This window comes from Spodoptera frugiperda, chromosome 11, assembly GCF_023101765.2.
Source record: "Spodoptera frugiperda isolate SF20-4 chromosome 11, AGI-APGP_CSIRO_Sfru_2.0, whole genome shotgun sequence".
Taxonomy (NCBI): Eukaryota; Metazoa; Arthropoda; class Insecta; order Lepidoptera; family Noctuidae; genus Spodoptera; species Spodoptera frugiperda.
Genome location: NC_064222.1, coordinates 6,594,694 through 6,611,624, shown reverse-complemented (window position 1 = coordinate 6,611,624; position 16,931 = coordinate 6,594,694). Strand labels below are relative to the sequence as shown.

General features: G+C 37.3%; 1 protein-coding gene across 2 annotated transcripts in view; it reads left to right on the top strand.

Annotated features, from left to right (window-relative positions):
- LOC118275215 (cytospin-A) overlaps positions 1 to 16,931 on the top strand; it is a 66,490-nt gene that overhangs the window by 13,143 nt on the left and 36,416 nt on the right. The window contains exon 1 of one of the 2 annotated variants that reach the window (XM_050696943.1): positions 2,167 to 2,495. The exons of the other annotated variant lie outside the window; for it this stretch is intronic. The gene's annotated coding sequence lies outside the window, so the exon portion shown is untranslated. Of the gene's footprint in view, positions 1 to 2,166; positions 2,496 to 16,931 lie in introns of those variants that run through there. 2 annotated transcript variants of the gene reach the window in all.

Genomic DNA, 16,931 nt, shown 5'->3' with positions numbered 1-16,931 from the left:
GACAATGCCATCTACATTACAACATATCTTCGTTTCTTTGTTTACCTGCAAATATAACTTTCATTTTTTTGATGAGAAAGAAATAAACTTGATATTTCGCTACAACCCTTGAATTCTCTATCACCCAAAAGGCCGGTAACATACTTTTAACGCCTCTGGTGTTTCTAGTGTCCATGGGCGACGGCGATTGCTTACCATCAGGTGATCCGCCAGCTCTTTACCGGCTTATATCATAAAATAAATATTACGAAACATGACGAGACTGAGCACGAGACGATGGTCTCAAGTTCAAGCATCTAGCCATAAGTAAATAGGAAACAAAATGTTTACTAACAGTAGATGTTTAAGAACATAGAATGGCAAAATGTGAATGGATTGTTTAAAGAATCAATATGAAAGAGAAAGGAGTTTATAATAAGATGACGTCTGAATGGGGCTAAAGGATCTCAAGTAGCTCAGGATGAGGTTAAGCAGAAGACTAAATTCCAAAGCTGCAGACTACCTAGCGGGTTTACCAGGGCTCTGGCTCGAAAAGCAGGAGTAGGAACGAGGTAGTTTTTAATCAGTAAGAGTCTGACACTCCCTTTCGCCTCGCCCAAGGCGAGAGAAGTCATTGGATGATGACTTTCCCCTTTAAAAAAAGCAGAAGACTAAATGTATAAGAAAACTACTTAGACTTGAATTAAAGATTTCTATGTAACTGTAACCAAGTAACTACGTTAACAAATCTTCTCATTCGAATAACAAAAATACGTTAAATACAAGTTACGAAACACACTCCAGTTACTCATTCACGAATGTGTCACAATCATAACACAGCGTATTTAATTAAAAGGGAATAAACATGGCCGTCAGTTCACCGACAGTGTCAACTGGTAAATCAAACAATTGACGATAGGAAACTATCACAAACACATTACTATGAACTGTATATCCTGTTGATATAGCTGTTTCATTGCCCTCCTAATAATTGTAGTGGAATTTTTAGAATAGTTTTAACACGACACAGTGTTTCCTAAAGAAATTGAAGAATCTTTTGGTGGTGCGGTAAAACGGGGTGAATATAATTCAAACGGTGAATAGACACAAGAATTGGGTGAAGATGTTAGAATATTTTCCCTATATTTATTCTTCTCTTCTCTATCTCTTCTATATGTATTTACGCCTCGAACTTTATTCACTTCGTTTTATGGTTTTATGGTATTAAAGCTGTGAAGAAAGTTGGATGTGTCATTTCTGATAGTTTGTCAGTGGCAGTAGTCATTATCGAGGGAATGGATACTGTGACAATAATCAATAGTAGATCAATAAGCATCTACTAGGTATTGACTAGAGGGAAGAATGATATTGAAAAATGTCATCTAGCATTGTTTTCATAGACATATTCCAATCACAACATACAAGAGAACCACAACGGACTGTTATTAGAAAAGGATCAGTAATCAGGAATGAATTAATTATAAGCATAATGAAGATTACTTCATACATCGACATTAAAGATCGGAAAGGTGAAAGGGCTATCAATTTACTGGGTTCTCAGTCAGATCCGATGCAGCCTGATGGCCATACGGGCTGACAATGCCGTGCCTACCGAAGGTGTGTTGGTGGGCGAATTACGACACGCACACATTGTTATCCTGGCCCAATACCTTGCCATTGCGCAAATAACCATACTATTGATGAATAGTGAATACATGTGGGCGGGTTTTTCTTACATTCACTTTGCACTGATGGTGGTAAATTAAAAAATTGTTTCTAGTAACCGCGCGGATATATTTTGTCTCTTTTTTCTTTTTTGATGTAGGTAATGTTAGGTATCTGCCTAGTTTAAACATGATGGGTCTTATACTTATGATATTTAAAAGTAATAATTGGTGTGGATTTAATTTATGCACTCGTATCAATGACATTGGTAGTTTAGGTGTCCACTCCAAATGAGTCATCCGTTTAAAACTGTCTGTATAACTTTTCTAAAACTGCACTATTATCATTCACGTCACATCTGTTTCTAATTAGCATCATAAAAGTCACATCTAACATCATGGCGGCCACAACAAACACAAATGTGTAACAATAACAATGCAAATACAAGAAAAATACCGCGAATTCGGTTCTTATCATAACACCCACTGCCTTGACGCAACCAACGACTCCGTCTCGCATTTAGTGAGCGACCCAACACTAAGCTGAACGCGCGAATCCGAGTCAATTAGAAAAATAAAACACGTGATTGAAACAAAATTTTGTTTACTCTATATTCGGAGTAAAAAAAAATGTTTCGCGCCTTATCACCATAGCGTTTTATTTCAGTCTATGTGCATCCGCGAATATAGGCGCACGTGTTTCGTTTTGTTTCTAACGGTCTGTGTTGTGATTACGATAACGGTTTTCAGTTCCATTTAATTGTTTTAATAATCTGTTAAACCGTTTGTTAATAAATAGTGTTGTGTTTTGTGTTGTATTGGATTTAGAAGTGCCATTCACGGCACTCACAGGTTGGTGGACACATTATTTTGTTACGTGATCACGTACTTATAATCAAGCAAGATATGTAGGGTCTTTATCGTTAAGCAAATATTGTAAGGGATTTAAAAACATATTCAAAACATGTTTTATTGGAAAAGGAAACACTTAAGATATTTTAAATATCTCCAAAAACATTGCTTAATTCGAGGCTTAATCGAAATGTTTTAAATATCTCTAAAAACATTGCTTAATTCGAGGTTTAATCGAAATGTCAATATTTGCAAAATTTCGCAGTAAATTTTTTTGGCAATGCTAAAATCTTAACACCATACTTAAAAGGGAGTGATAAATTAGCTGAAACGCGTTAATCTTAGTTGATATTAATCAAAAACCAATTTGAGAAATAAGCTCAGAAAATCCGGTTTCAATCCATAAATGTTAATATATGAAGTCATTAAAGTATTTTAGATGTGGCATAATTAAGAGAGGCGAGCGTAAACAATTTTATTGGATTAAATATTTTTAAAGATGCGCATAGGTCACTGTGTATTGACCCTGTTAATTGGTCTGTAATAAAGAATAATGAACTTAATTATCATATGAGATAAGATTCAGAAGCTCCTGTCAATATGCAAATTGGGATGGATGAATAGATAAAAATTATAAAGAATAGGAGGACTATGATGAAGGACTTAGTTTAGCTGTAAATGAATTCTGGTTAATGATGATGTAGGAGACGACCGTAGATAATAGTATTTACCTAGTTATAGAGTCTATAGCCTATAGAGGTATACAGGTAATTATACCGAACATTAAGAAGAAAAATCTCGTTCAATATAAAAATATGATACTTTTAGTCACAATAACTGACTGTTATTGTGAGACGCTTTCCCTAAATAATAATGTCTAAAGCTGACGTCAATATTGGTATTTGTTGTGGTCGTAATATCCTGAATTCATTGACTAGGTCGGGCAATGCATTATTGGAATTTCCGATTTTCTTTATGAGTAGGTAACTACCGTCTGGATTTGCCACCAAATACGTAAGGGTTATTCCCTATTACATAACATTAAATAACAAACAAGACTGTTTATCATCATACTCTTTTACTAACTCCAAACCATTAAGCAAATCTTGATAAACTACAAATTAATATCACATTTTGCCTTCAAAACTGTAATGGCGTCATCCCACACTATAATCCTCTCCATTACAACTTGGCGCCTAATCACATCAACTCTGCGAACCGTACGTGACTTGTCACAAAGTTCAGTAGCATTTAAATAAATATTTATACCACCTTTGGTTCGATAGTTAATGCTAAACGTGGTTAGTATAGTGACAACTCAATTAGCCGTCAGCCTTACTGCTTTGGCTTCCTTTAGATTACTTCATGTGTTGAGTAAGTTCGCAACTTTTGTGACCTCGTTTACACTGCCATTCAGTAGTTTGATAGCAAATAATGTCATTGGATTTAGCAAGTAAAGTGTCTGTTTTACCCTGAAGAGGTAATGAGATATGTCTGATCGTTACCTAACTTTTAGGTTGTTATAAACTTGTATCTAGAGAGAAGGCACAGGGTATTACTTAAGTCAGGTTATCCTAATAACTATTGAGACTTGACTTTCGTTATTGCATTTGGGAGCTTGTTGTCTGCTGTAGCGAGGAGGACTAAAGGGAGGCCTTTGTTCAACAGTGGACGTCTTCCGGCTGATGATGATGAATATGTCTGCTATCATAGTATGATAGTTGCGAAAACGAAATCATTGGAGACATTGAGTTAAAAAAGGTTAAACCAGGTCTATATCGGTGGTGCGGTGAATCCGCGAGGGCAACTCGGATCACGGCCACAGCATGCCACAGGCAATGGAGGAACACCGCGGTGGTTTTAGGCGGTAAGAGTCCGGCAAGTCCGGAAGTCCATGAGAATTTCCATCGCGATACAAAAAAAGGTCTATATCGATGATCGGAGATAATCTCTCTATTGTTAAATACCTTACCAAATTATAGTCACCTAGATTTTTAAGCTCAAAACGCCTATATTACTTAAGGATTATTTCTCCAACATGCTGTTGCCCAACCGTATAGAGCCAGTTCGTTAGCTAGTCAAGTCACCACTTGTGGATAAACATAGATTTAAGTGTAAATCTAATTCTAGTCTGTATAAAGTTTAGTGACTCGTCGAGTGCTTAGCAAACAGCATGAGTACGGTCTCACAATCATTGTGGGTCTTGATAACAATTTGATAACAGTAACGTTCTTGGTTGAAGGTGGAATTTTTGTCTTTATTCTTTTCTTATTGTTTATTGATGATATAAGTTTCGTTAGGAACTCGAAGACTAAGACTAAAGGGTTGGCCTTTGTTCAGCAGTGGACGTCTCTCGGCTGATCATGATGATGATAAGTTTCGTTGGTGACTTTGTAGATAATGTTGAATGTAAAGGCAATTTCAACTGTAATTCATAGTAGTCAGGTTTGAATTTGCAATGAACATTCATTTTGAGATCCAATCCTTTCTCGTCTTGAACATCTTCTTACTTATAGCTTGAGATGAAAAGAATATGATATCCATCCATCTGGCCAACGGTGCAGTCAAAATTATTTTGCCCTTTAAAATGTTTCAATACTTACTGATCCAATTTTAGGACAGTGACATCGGATAACACAGGACGTATTTGGGACTCAGATTTCACAATGGCTTTTGATAAGTAAAAAAGGATTTATAAATTGTGCTCCGGAACTAATTTGTTACGTCAATACGTATGTCGATTATGTTGCGAATTGTGTTTAGCCGTTGCAAAGTCGATTTAGTGTGATCATGCATGACAGTGTGTTTATACGAGTATGGCACAACGCAAATAGGTCACATGATTGCTCCTGTTTTGATTCTTTTTTAATGTATTGTACGAGGAAGCTATCATTTCTTTTGAATTTTACTTTCTTTTAGGCACATGTCAAAAGTCCCTTTCCGTTATTTATTTACAATTATTGATTTGTAAACTTTAATCATCCTTAGTTATATTGATTTATTTATGTCTAGTACTTTTACTTAACCTGATACTGGCACTGAGTTCAAAATATTTCTGATCCAGAGCTGCGGACTACCTAGCGGGTTTACCGGGACTCCGGTTCGAAGAGCAGAAGTAGGAACGGGGTGGTTTTTAGTCAGTAAGAGTCTAACACTCCCTCTCGCCTCGCCCAAGGCGGGAGAAGTCATTGGATGATATTCCCCCACTAAAAAAAGAGTGCAAAATATTTACTGTGTGTCTTTTGGGTTACCATTACAAATTATCATTAATTTTATTCAATCGTTAGTACTGCTAGTATCGATGTCTAGTACTATATTATTGACTACAAAAGCGCTACCCGCCACTTAGCAGTATTTAAGTCTTTTATTAGTTCTGCATTCAAGTGTTTTTGTCTCCTTACGTACAACAGGGACGGTCCTTGATAGCTTATCAAGTGAATCATCAATCAGTAAATTCTGAGTGATCCAATTATGAGTCTTATTTGTATTACGTCAACGATCATTATCAACGTTTCTAAATCACAATTTCATTTTCAATGTCAGATTACTTGAGACAAGTGTAAGCTTGTTGATCTTGTGGTTTAAATCTTTGATCAATTAAGATTGTTAATAGTATCAAGATTAATAAAGGTCGTAGCTGCTGGTTGCAGGTCGCTTTCAACCGGTGGATTTGTATGTTGTTAGAGGAAACTAATATCCAGCAGTCTGTAGACGTTTTTTTTTTTGAGGGGAGGTAATCATCTACTGTCTTGGGTGAGGCGAGAGGGAGTGTCTGACTCTTACTAACTAAAAACCAACCCGTTCCTACTTCTGCTTTTCGAGCCTGAGCCCCTATAACCCGCTAGGTAGTCCGCAGCTCCGGTAGACGTCTTGTTTCTGAAGCGATGAATTGTAGCCATTAATGTAGCTACTCGTTGGAATTACAATTATAATAATCATACATTCCATAAGTCCCTGTGCCATGGAAATTGAAATTCATCAAGGAGAAAGAAAGAACATTATCCATTTAATTATCGTTATTGTAGATGCAGTTACAACTTAAAATAACATTTCTCAAAACTCTTTCAATATCATCGATTGCCAAAACGATGGCGTCATATATCATTGAAACATGATATGTAATGATAAATCACAGTTCTAGCAATATTATGACGAATAAAACCACTAACAAGTTTGACAATAAAGGACATTGCGTCCTTAATAATTTAGATAGTGTAACCACTAGTGAATGCACCATGCAACTTCAACCAGAGATCTATCTTACAGACTGATGTTATCATTTAATGGACCATTTGTCAATTGGCTCTACTACCTACTGCTGTATTGGCAGATTAAGCCAGTCGGCCAATCTGCCAGGTGGCGACATTGGCATTTATGTTGATTTATTGATATCTCTTAGATTAATAAATGTTTGATCGTTTTGGTTTCGTGTTTCGGTGGCATTTTTTTTTTTGTTAGTCATTGCTGTTGGTCCTTCGAGATTTTTATTAATTACATTACTTTTTTGTTAAGTATTTTGGCTATGCGTTTTGTAATGTCTTTTATTTGTTTTCCTTGGATCAACAAAATCTATCACTTAGATTTTGATAACAAAATTAGTAACTCTCTTGCTGTAAGTTAAGTAAGCTTTTACCTTGAAAGTAAAAGGGCTTTCTTCTTCTGTCATACCTTCTGCCGTATACAAACAAATTGTATGACGGTTTTATTAAACTTACTTGACATAATATTGTATCACCTTGACGTTGTATAATTCTATTACTGACATCCTAAACGCGACTGTAATTTTAATATTAAATTGTTTTTTGCCATGATTTAACCTAATGGTGTAATAAATTTTTAGTTGCAATAAACGCTTTGACTCTTTAATTTTGACTTCTTTTAAAATAATGAATGTGTTTCTTGCTAAATGTATCATCCTTTCCATTTAAATACCTAACCCAAAAAAACCTAGTCCTACTAACAACCGATTTGCACACACACAAATTACATTTAAAAAAATGCAACTCCGTTGGTGTTGGTGTTTACATCGCAACAGTTGCGTAGGCCCAGGTATTGCAGCACCGTTCTAGATATTACTAGCGACATCTTACGGTGACATTTATGACTACATTGCTAGTTTATTTATGATTGACGTATCCTTCCGTTCAGGTGTAGCGTGACGTCATGCGACATCAGACAGGTTTAAAGTGTGGGGGACTCCTTGCTGGTTGAATTGGGTCAAGGTTAGGAACGGATTGTCCAAGTTTTAAAGTCTTTTTGTAAGGATGATTTTAGAGTGTCTGTGCCGTTAGTCTATTTGAACGCAGAATGGCGAATTCTATGTTAATCTCTATTGTTGACGTTTTATCTATTTATAGGTTTCTTGCGGTAATTAGCATAGGTATACTTATTACCTACAATATAATGACGGCTATTCTGCTGGACCGATTTTGACGGGACTTTTATTGGCAGTTAAATGATGTACTAGAGAGTAACTTAGGCTTTTTTAGTTTAGAAAAAGAAATGTTTTAGGTAAAAAAGGCCAACATCTGTCAGAAGTAATAATTCTACGCGGACGAAGTCGCTGGCTACAGCACAGCTAGTCAAGAATATTAACAAGATTCTTAAACCTAAATGAATTCGTATGTTTTAACAAAATACATAGGCATTAGGTACCTACCATAATACATGCGTAATATCTCATGCTTTTAATGTCACCCAGGGTACCAGCTCCACAGGTGTTCTTTTATTTGACTGTAGAATGTACACGAATGATCTGATTACAATAAATTATACAGATTTAGCTTCCAACATGGCTTCTATAAATGTTCTTTATTCATTACCTTAATTGAAAAATGATGTTATATGGAAAACTACATATTTATTAGTGCGATTTTCCTCATCAGTCGATAGTTTGAGTCGTTATCGCAGCGAGGAAAACTCTTTCTACTCTCAATCTCCCGCCTTGGGCGAGGCGAGAGGGAGTGTCAGACTTTTACTGACTAAAAACCACGACGTTCCTACTCCTGCTTTTCGAGCCGCAGTCCCGGTGCACCCGCTAGGTAGCCAGCCGCTTCGGATCAGGCATCAGCCCTTTTGAGCCTCTTCTGTGGCTAGTGAGGAAAACTCTTTCTCTGATTCATGAGTTTCTCCTTAACTGTATCACTGAAGAATTCCATTTTTAGGGTTCCGTAGCCAAATGGCAAAAAACGGAACCCTTATAGATTCGTCATGTCTGTCTGTCCGTCCGTCCGTCCGTCCGTATGTCACAGCCGTTTATTTCCGAAACTGTTGGGCCTACATAGTTGAAACTTTGTAGGATGGTGTATTTCGATAACCGCTATACGAATTTTGAATAAAAATGAATAAATTTAAAAATTAAAGGGACACCCTACATGAAACTGATTCAAAAAAATTTTTTTCAGCTAACATATCCGTGATGGGTGTCTATGGATAGGTCTATAAAAAAGACATTTAGGGAACAGCGAGTAAAGTTCCCTAAGCAAAGGAGGATCCTCCGACCAGGCGAGGTGATCGTGCCTGGCGGGCTTTCTGCCCAACTGTTGTTCGTTGGGATTTTCTATCCGTGTTAATTCGCATGTAAACATCGTATGTGCGATGCAGGATATTTATGACGTCATCCGTTGATTTGCTCGTCGATAGTCTATGTGCGACAGCTGTCATCTGTCACTTGTTAGAGTGTCGCCACATCACTCCCCCCAAGACCGGGGGTCGATCCTGTTGAGACGGCTGTCGATGCTTGAGATGAGCGGTGCCAGAGCCAGTGTAGAAATTCCCTAGTTCCAGTGAGTCGGAACTGTGCCGCTGAATGCCCAGTGAGTCGGGTGAGCGGTGCAGGGTGATACTCCAGTGAATCGGAGTAGTGAAGCTCGCAGTGTCCCACGGTGAGTCGGGGAATAGATGCTGCGAGGGTAGGTGCGTAGTGGCTGGCGTCTGCGTTGACGGGAGGAAGACGTCCTCAGACCGTGTGCAGAGTGCTGTGCCTAGACGCTGATGAGGCCGTAGGAAAGAACCAGGCTGCATATCTTCGATGTAGCGTGTGGTGGTCCCTGGTGTGAGGCCGAGGATGCTGGTTGGCTGCGACTTGATTACCGCTCAGCGGAGAAGTGATGGGTGAGGGAGATGGCGATAAGGATGACGGTGCTGATCTGCTCCGTGAAGGTTGGTTTCAATCACGTCGGGGTCACCACTTTAGGGAACAGCGAGTAAAGTTCCCTAAGCAAAGGAGGATCCTCCGACCAGGCGAGGTGATCGTGCCTGGCGGGCTTTCTGCCCAACTGTTGTTCGTTGGGATTTTCTATCCGTGTTAATTCGCATGTAAACATCGTATGTGCGATGCAGGATATTTATGACGTCATCCGTTGATTTACTCGTCGATAGTCTATGTGCGACAACTGTCATCTGTCACTTGTCAGAGTGTCGCCACAGACATTTAGGTTTCTAAAACCACTTTTCGTCAAAATCAATCGTTTGAAAGTTAGACACTTCCAAAGTGGAAAAATGAGTGTCCCCCCCCCCTCTAACTTTTAAAATAAGAGAGTGAGAAAACTGAAAAAAATATATGCTGTAGATTACAATAGAAACTAACAACGAAAATTGGTTTGAACGAGATATCATTATTAGTTTTTAAGAAATAAAACATTTTCAAAAACCGCAAATATAAGTTTGTCGTTCATACAAACACTGTAAAACCAAGTTATTTTACAACTTTTATATAATGTCATTTACTTGCTGCTACGGAACCCTTCATGGGCGAGTCCGACTCGCACTTGGCCGGTTTTTGGTTTTTCCTTAAAAGACGTTTTCCTTGAGAATTTACGGAAAGTCTTTGAATAGATCCTTCCGGGGTAGTGATAGCTTAATTTTATTCCGACATTGTAGAAGGAAAATAGGTAATTTATTACAAGCATTACTTTTAAACATTTATTTCGGTAATCAGTTAATGATTGTAGTCAAACGGTTTAATTTCCTGATTGAAAGAAGTTATAAATAAAACTATGTTTTGTACCTCGTTTACGTATTTTTTTTATAGGTATATGACCTTGTTTTTAAAGTGTAACTGCCGTAATTAGAGACATTTAATGATTACTTAAACTATTCCTTAGTAACGATTTGGTCCGTAAACAATTGCTAATAGTCCGGTCAAGTTAGCATCAAAAATAGGGGTAAGGTTACATTAATTCGCACCTTCCTAAAAATTGGCATGATTGTTGGGAACCCTATTATACACAATTTGTCAATTATCCACATCAATCCGGAGTGTGGAAAAAAAAATATTCAAGGTCAAATGTTGCAAAAATCGGTTTTTTGAGTTTTTCAGCTAAACGGTAAGTTTTATAATAAAAATAGGTGAGACAAAATGATTCATCATGCAATTATCTATAAAATTGTTCCTACACATTTTTTCCTAAGAATCACCATTTCGAAGATACAGCGATGCAAAATGTTGAAAAAGTAGAAAAAGCACAAAGCATTTATTAATATTGCCTTATTGATCAAATAGACACATCTAGTGCTTATGGTTTTACTTAACCGAACTAACATCTACAAAAAATATCTTGCCTAAAATCTAGTCTAATCAAGTCATAAAAAATCTTAAACCACCGTACTCGTACTTGAAAGTTGTCGGCCAGTCTGCCATATTTGTGGACTTCCATAAACATTTAATTTGCGTTCGCACCTATGTTTATTTTTATTTTCACACCCTTGAACAGAACACAACTATTAAAACAACTTGTTTGTATAATTGCATCTGACATTTGTACTGGTATTAAAACGTGTCTATTTAATTTCATAGATAGAAAAAGTCAGGGATTTTTGTTTCCATTGAGACATGAAATCATGATATTATTAGCAATTTTCGTTTTGTGTGTGTGTTTACTGTTGAACAAAGCCCTCATAATCCTCCACGTAGAACGACAAGCTGCCATCTGAGCACCCACTCCACTAGCTTCCCGCGACTGTGAAGATGTCGTCGGCTGATGATGATGATGATGATGTGTGTAGTGACGAGTTTGACTGTCAAGTTAGTCAGTCAGCGAGTCTAGATGGCACTCGTGTTCGTGTTGGACTAGGTCTTGTTTAAGGAGTTTTAATTTCAATGCATGCCTGTAGTCTTCAATACTTAATACTGATATTATTATGATGTCGTGAATTCTGATATTGGTTCGTTATTTTTCGCAATGAGCTCACTTTCTACGTATAAAACGTTATAGGTACCTAGAAGTGACATCACGCGATATTTCAAATCAATATATCTTCGAAATTATTTGTTTCCGTTAGAAAATAAAAAATACGTGTCTAATATTTTAAAATAATCTACAAGACGGACATTAAGATAAAAATTAGTCATCTACCCTATTATTTTGCTCATTCCTACAGGTAAAATTACAGAGACAATTTCATTGTACCCTTCCTAAAAAAATGTTAGGGTACTGTATATGCCATTGATGAATCAGCGGATACAGAAACAATGCGGATGAAAAATCAAGATTTCCATTTTAGCCATTTCACGTACAAATCTTTGGCTATAAACTGCAAGTTTTTATATTATTTACTAGTGTATTTATAGCTTTATCTCATTATGGTGGTTGACGTCATAGGTCCATGAGCTTACGTGATGCAGTCGAACATTTTATTGCCCAATGAAATACAACTGCAGAACTATTAAGGACCTATGTTGTGTGTGTTTTGTAACGTCTATGTTGTTGCAATTTTAACAGAATATATAGGTAGATAGATATCATATATTGTCTATCTATCTATGTATAGATAGATAAATTGTAGTGTCTATGTATGTTTAAAATTTTGTAATTCATGTTTTGGCTAAGTAAGTTAGGTACTTATTTAAGTAGAAATTGGTAGGGAATTTAGGATGCTTTTCGACCAGAGATGTGCTATGTAGTTATGCTACGAAAATGTAGTAGCTAAGCTGCGAAATAATGTGACCGTTTCCAGTGATACTAAGTTCGCGCATCCTCGTGCTATACAGCATGCCGCACGCTCCATGTAAAAACATAGCTTAGCTGAACCCGTTTTCACCAGTCCTAAGCTACCAATGAATATGATTGGTGGAAGCCAAAGGCATCTACAGCAACGTAGCATAGCAAATCTCTGATGGAAAAACATCCTTATGTAGACATTTCAAACGGTATTTGAAGAAATGTAACTATAACAAAATCTGGATAAAGATCCATTCCGTGGTGATCAATAGACTCCGGGACAGGATAAGCCTTGAACCAGCAATAGGTCAGTTATCTGACGATGACAATAACATAATCAACAAGGTATTACCTACATGTGTCTCATACATTTACATAAGATGTCTAACAGAATTAATTACATACATACATGTGAGATATTTCCTACCATCCAATTTACAGGTGTATTAAATTGTTGAATCTGCGTAAACTTATATCATTTGAGATAAGATAGTGTTTTAGAGCAAGGTTAGACCTTGTAGTGTGGTGTATAGTTCTATAGTTCGCCATGATACATGGACGTCTCATCTTCCTTTTTATTTCGTTTTAAAGTGAGACATAACATAAAGTGTTTCTCCAAGGAGTAGACAGTAGCAGTTACTGCTCTGTCTGTCGGTTATATTTTGGGTGAGTTTAGCGAGATAGTGGTGAAAAGGGGTTTGGGTAAAGTTGGCGTCGTTTTGAAGTTGAGCGGCCAGTAATGAAACTTAAATATTATGAAAGAACAGAATACAGCGATCAAAAGCTATTATGGTCATATTTCTCTAAACCATATCGGAACTGAGATATTTGGTTTTATATTGGTCATTGAAATCGAAGAAGTTATTAAATGTTATTGCACTCTTTATCTATGGGCCGATGGTATGGCGCGCTTCTAATCTCTCGTGGACTTGTGGATAATTATAACGACCATAGGCGTAGCCAGGGGGGGGGTTCAAACCCCCCCGAAAAATGCGTACCTAGACATTACAGAGCGTTATGTGTCTAGTTAGCATAGTACATCCCCTGTTTGGCAAAGGTCTGTATGACTACCTATGAATCTATTTAAATATTACATAAATTATTTTTTTTGGTCACATATTTCATGGGTCGACTTTCTGGTAGAAACACTGGAAGGGCAAGATGCACAAGGGCTAGATGCAATATTGGGCCACTATTGCTCATGTATAATCGGAAAACGGACCTTAGGCTGCTGTTCGCATATAATGTCCATTATATGGTACATGGGATGGGGCAGATATCAAAATAATCTGACTCCGCCGGCACAATTTTTAGATACCATTATTCGACATGACATTGAGAACGAAATGGACTAAGAAAGTTAATATGTAAATGTGTTTTTAAAAATCATGTAATAAATGCAATAAGGTATAATACTGTGTTTTTATTATTTCCTAGGGCCCAATACTAACGTCACATTGATAGACGAGAGGTCGAGAAACAGTAAAGCCAATAACTAATATCAATCTTCTAATAATATACAATAACTAAGATTTTTTTTCACACAGGACGGTAATTGAAGTATTTATAGAGACTACATTTTTAAATTCTTCAAACTCAAATATCTCAGCTTCGATATAACTTAGGATAAAAATAATTGAACATATATGTGTAATGAACACAGCAGAACAAAGTAACATGAAAATTATTGGTGGCCGCTGAAAAAAAAAATGACGCCACAAGTCCATACAAAGTTACTCAAACCCCTTTTAAGTTGTAGCAGTAGTAGTTTGGCCAGTGTGAAATGAAAGAAAAGTATGGTCATACAATTTTAACTGGATTTTTTCAATATCATTTATTATTTATTTAGTTTATTGTTAGCAGTGGTCGTCCCACTGCAGGGCAAAGTCCTAATTTATAAAATTTTAATATTATTTATTTAAAGATTTTTTGTACACCTTGAAATTAATGATTTTGTTTGTTTGTCATTTTGTTGAATGTCAATAGTCATTCGATAGGTAATATAATTACTTAAGCAAGTGCATAGTCCGGAGCTGCGGACAACGTAACAGGTTACCGGGGCTCCGGCTCAAAGCAGGAGAAGGAACGGGGTGGTTTTAGTCAGTAAGAGTCTGACACTCCCCCTCGCCTCATCTAAGGCAGGAGAATAGAGGCCTATCTGTTTGTGATAAATACAAAAGCCTAACCTAAAACCTTCGACCAAAACATACAATTTTAAGTGATCTCTTCATAATCAGGGCCTTGTATCTTCTTCTCATAACAACTTGATAAAGTTCCCAAGTTTTCCAAAACCAATCAACCGACAGCGTCAACAAAGGCTTCCCTTACTGTAATCAAATCGCCCACATAACTCTTTCAGACGTCCATCAACCGCCCACGTGTGAAGGTGTACCTTTAATAATTTAATAATTTAATTGATCTCGAAATGATATCATTGCGAAAGGGTTCACTGACTGTCAGGCGGTTTTTGTGCGAATACAGAAGGGTGTAGTGTAGGCTGCAGTTTGTTTGGTGCAAGTCATAGGCTTTTATTGAAGGCGTTTTATTTTATGCAAGTGAATTTTCGATGATTTGTTTTTTCACTTGACTGCCTCGTTGGCCGAGTGGTTGCAAATGCGACAAGGAGTCTCGAGTTTGATTCCCGGGTCCTACCTATACATGGGACTTACAAAAATTGGGAACTGTGGGTGTACATTGGTATTATGTGCCATAATGTGCACCTCGGCCTACCCCTTCGGGGATTAAATGAGTGACGTTATAAAAAAAAGTTCTTTCATTCAGTAATTAATAATCAGTGACAGTCCATTACTGGACTACGGACCTCCCCTGTGTAAGTGGGACTATCGTCAATAACACTTACATAGGGTAGTCCATCGGACTATTGCTCCGTGCGGTAATCGAACCCGCTACACGTTGGACGGTAACCGGTTGCCCATCCACCGCAACAACCGTCCAACCCTGTCCCTTGCGGTCTAATATTCAGTTTCTCACAAAATAAATCCTAGTAAAATTATGCCTAACATTCGTATGTCCCTAAAAGCAAAGCCTATTTACCTAACTCAAATCTAACAGCCTCTTATCTCCTTCCGTAAATGTAATAGCTGAGTGACGATTATAACCCTATATCTAGAATCTAGACAACAGACGTTAGGTACAACCGTGTCGCAATAACACTGGTACTACAACAACACATCAAGTAATACATAACCAATATAAACTGACCGTTGAAAGAGTCGAAAGATCATACAAAGCGAGACCATGATAGACTGGTTTTGTATAGCTTAAATTGCAACCGTGTGTACTAAAAGATGTAATGTTCTTGGAAGTGCGAAATGTAGGAGATTGCGCAGTAGATAGGAGGGAAGGAGATGAAAGTAGAGAGACAAGGATAGAAGTATGATGGCTCATGTCTGTCTGATATGCTGTGGATGTGTCATATGACGTCATGTCTAATTAGCTTGGTGGAAAACCTCCTGAAGTAAATAAAGGCTTCTAAGTTAGGTATAGATATAGGTGTGGGAAAGCCATGCGTCGGCACGAATGGACCGGCTCGACCGGAGTGATACCACGGCCTATTACCATATACCGAGCACAACTCTAGACTCCGCGCTTCTACTGAAAAAACTTTTCGAAAATGCAAAAAAAAACCCAGCAGTATCTGACTCAGGAATCGAAACCGAGACTCCATGTCCGGCAGTCGCCATTACGACCACTAGACCAATGAGGCAGACAGAGCAATTACTTATTGAAATTAGGTATATAATGGCTGTCTATCATTACCCTTCTTTATACCAATAGCAAATAAAATTACCTATTCAATAAATAGGTAGGTAAGCCATAGTAGCAGTCCTTAGTAATTTACCTTCAAACCACCAAGAAATCAATTGACTCAACAGCAAAAACTACTCAAGTTCAAAAATACAGATATTAAACAATAATTTGCATTAGTTAAAATAAAATTACGCCATACTTTTGTACTCATATTGCAAATTCGCGCGCACGCCTCGAAAATGGCTGGTGTCATATAATAAGTAGGTAGGTGTTCGGTAGACAGGCTAATTGTCGATACGATTGTACTTGTTTGGGTGTTGGCTGCAAATCACCAAGGAGGTCAGTCGTGGGAATCAACAGAATTCACTTTAAATATTGCAAACATTGCGTTTACATTAACGTGAAACCTCACAGAAAACTGACGTGAAATAACGCTTGCAAAACCGTTGTTACCACTATTGTTAAACCTGAGTTACCGGAGTGGTTACAGTAGGCCCTATTACCCCTTTTCCCAATCTTTCACATTCCCGATTCCTCAAAAAACCCTTAAATTTCTAACACCCAAAAGCCCGCGAACGCACTTGTGACGCCTCTGATGTTTCGTTTGGTTTATACCATTTACCGGTTTATACCATACAGAAAATAATAAAAAAACCTTCATATAAGAGTATTATATTAAACCAAATCTTATACAATAATTGTTCTCTTTTCCTTTGTGAAAATC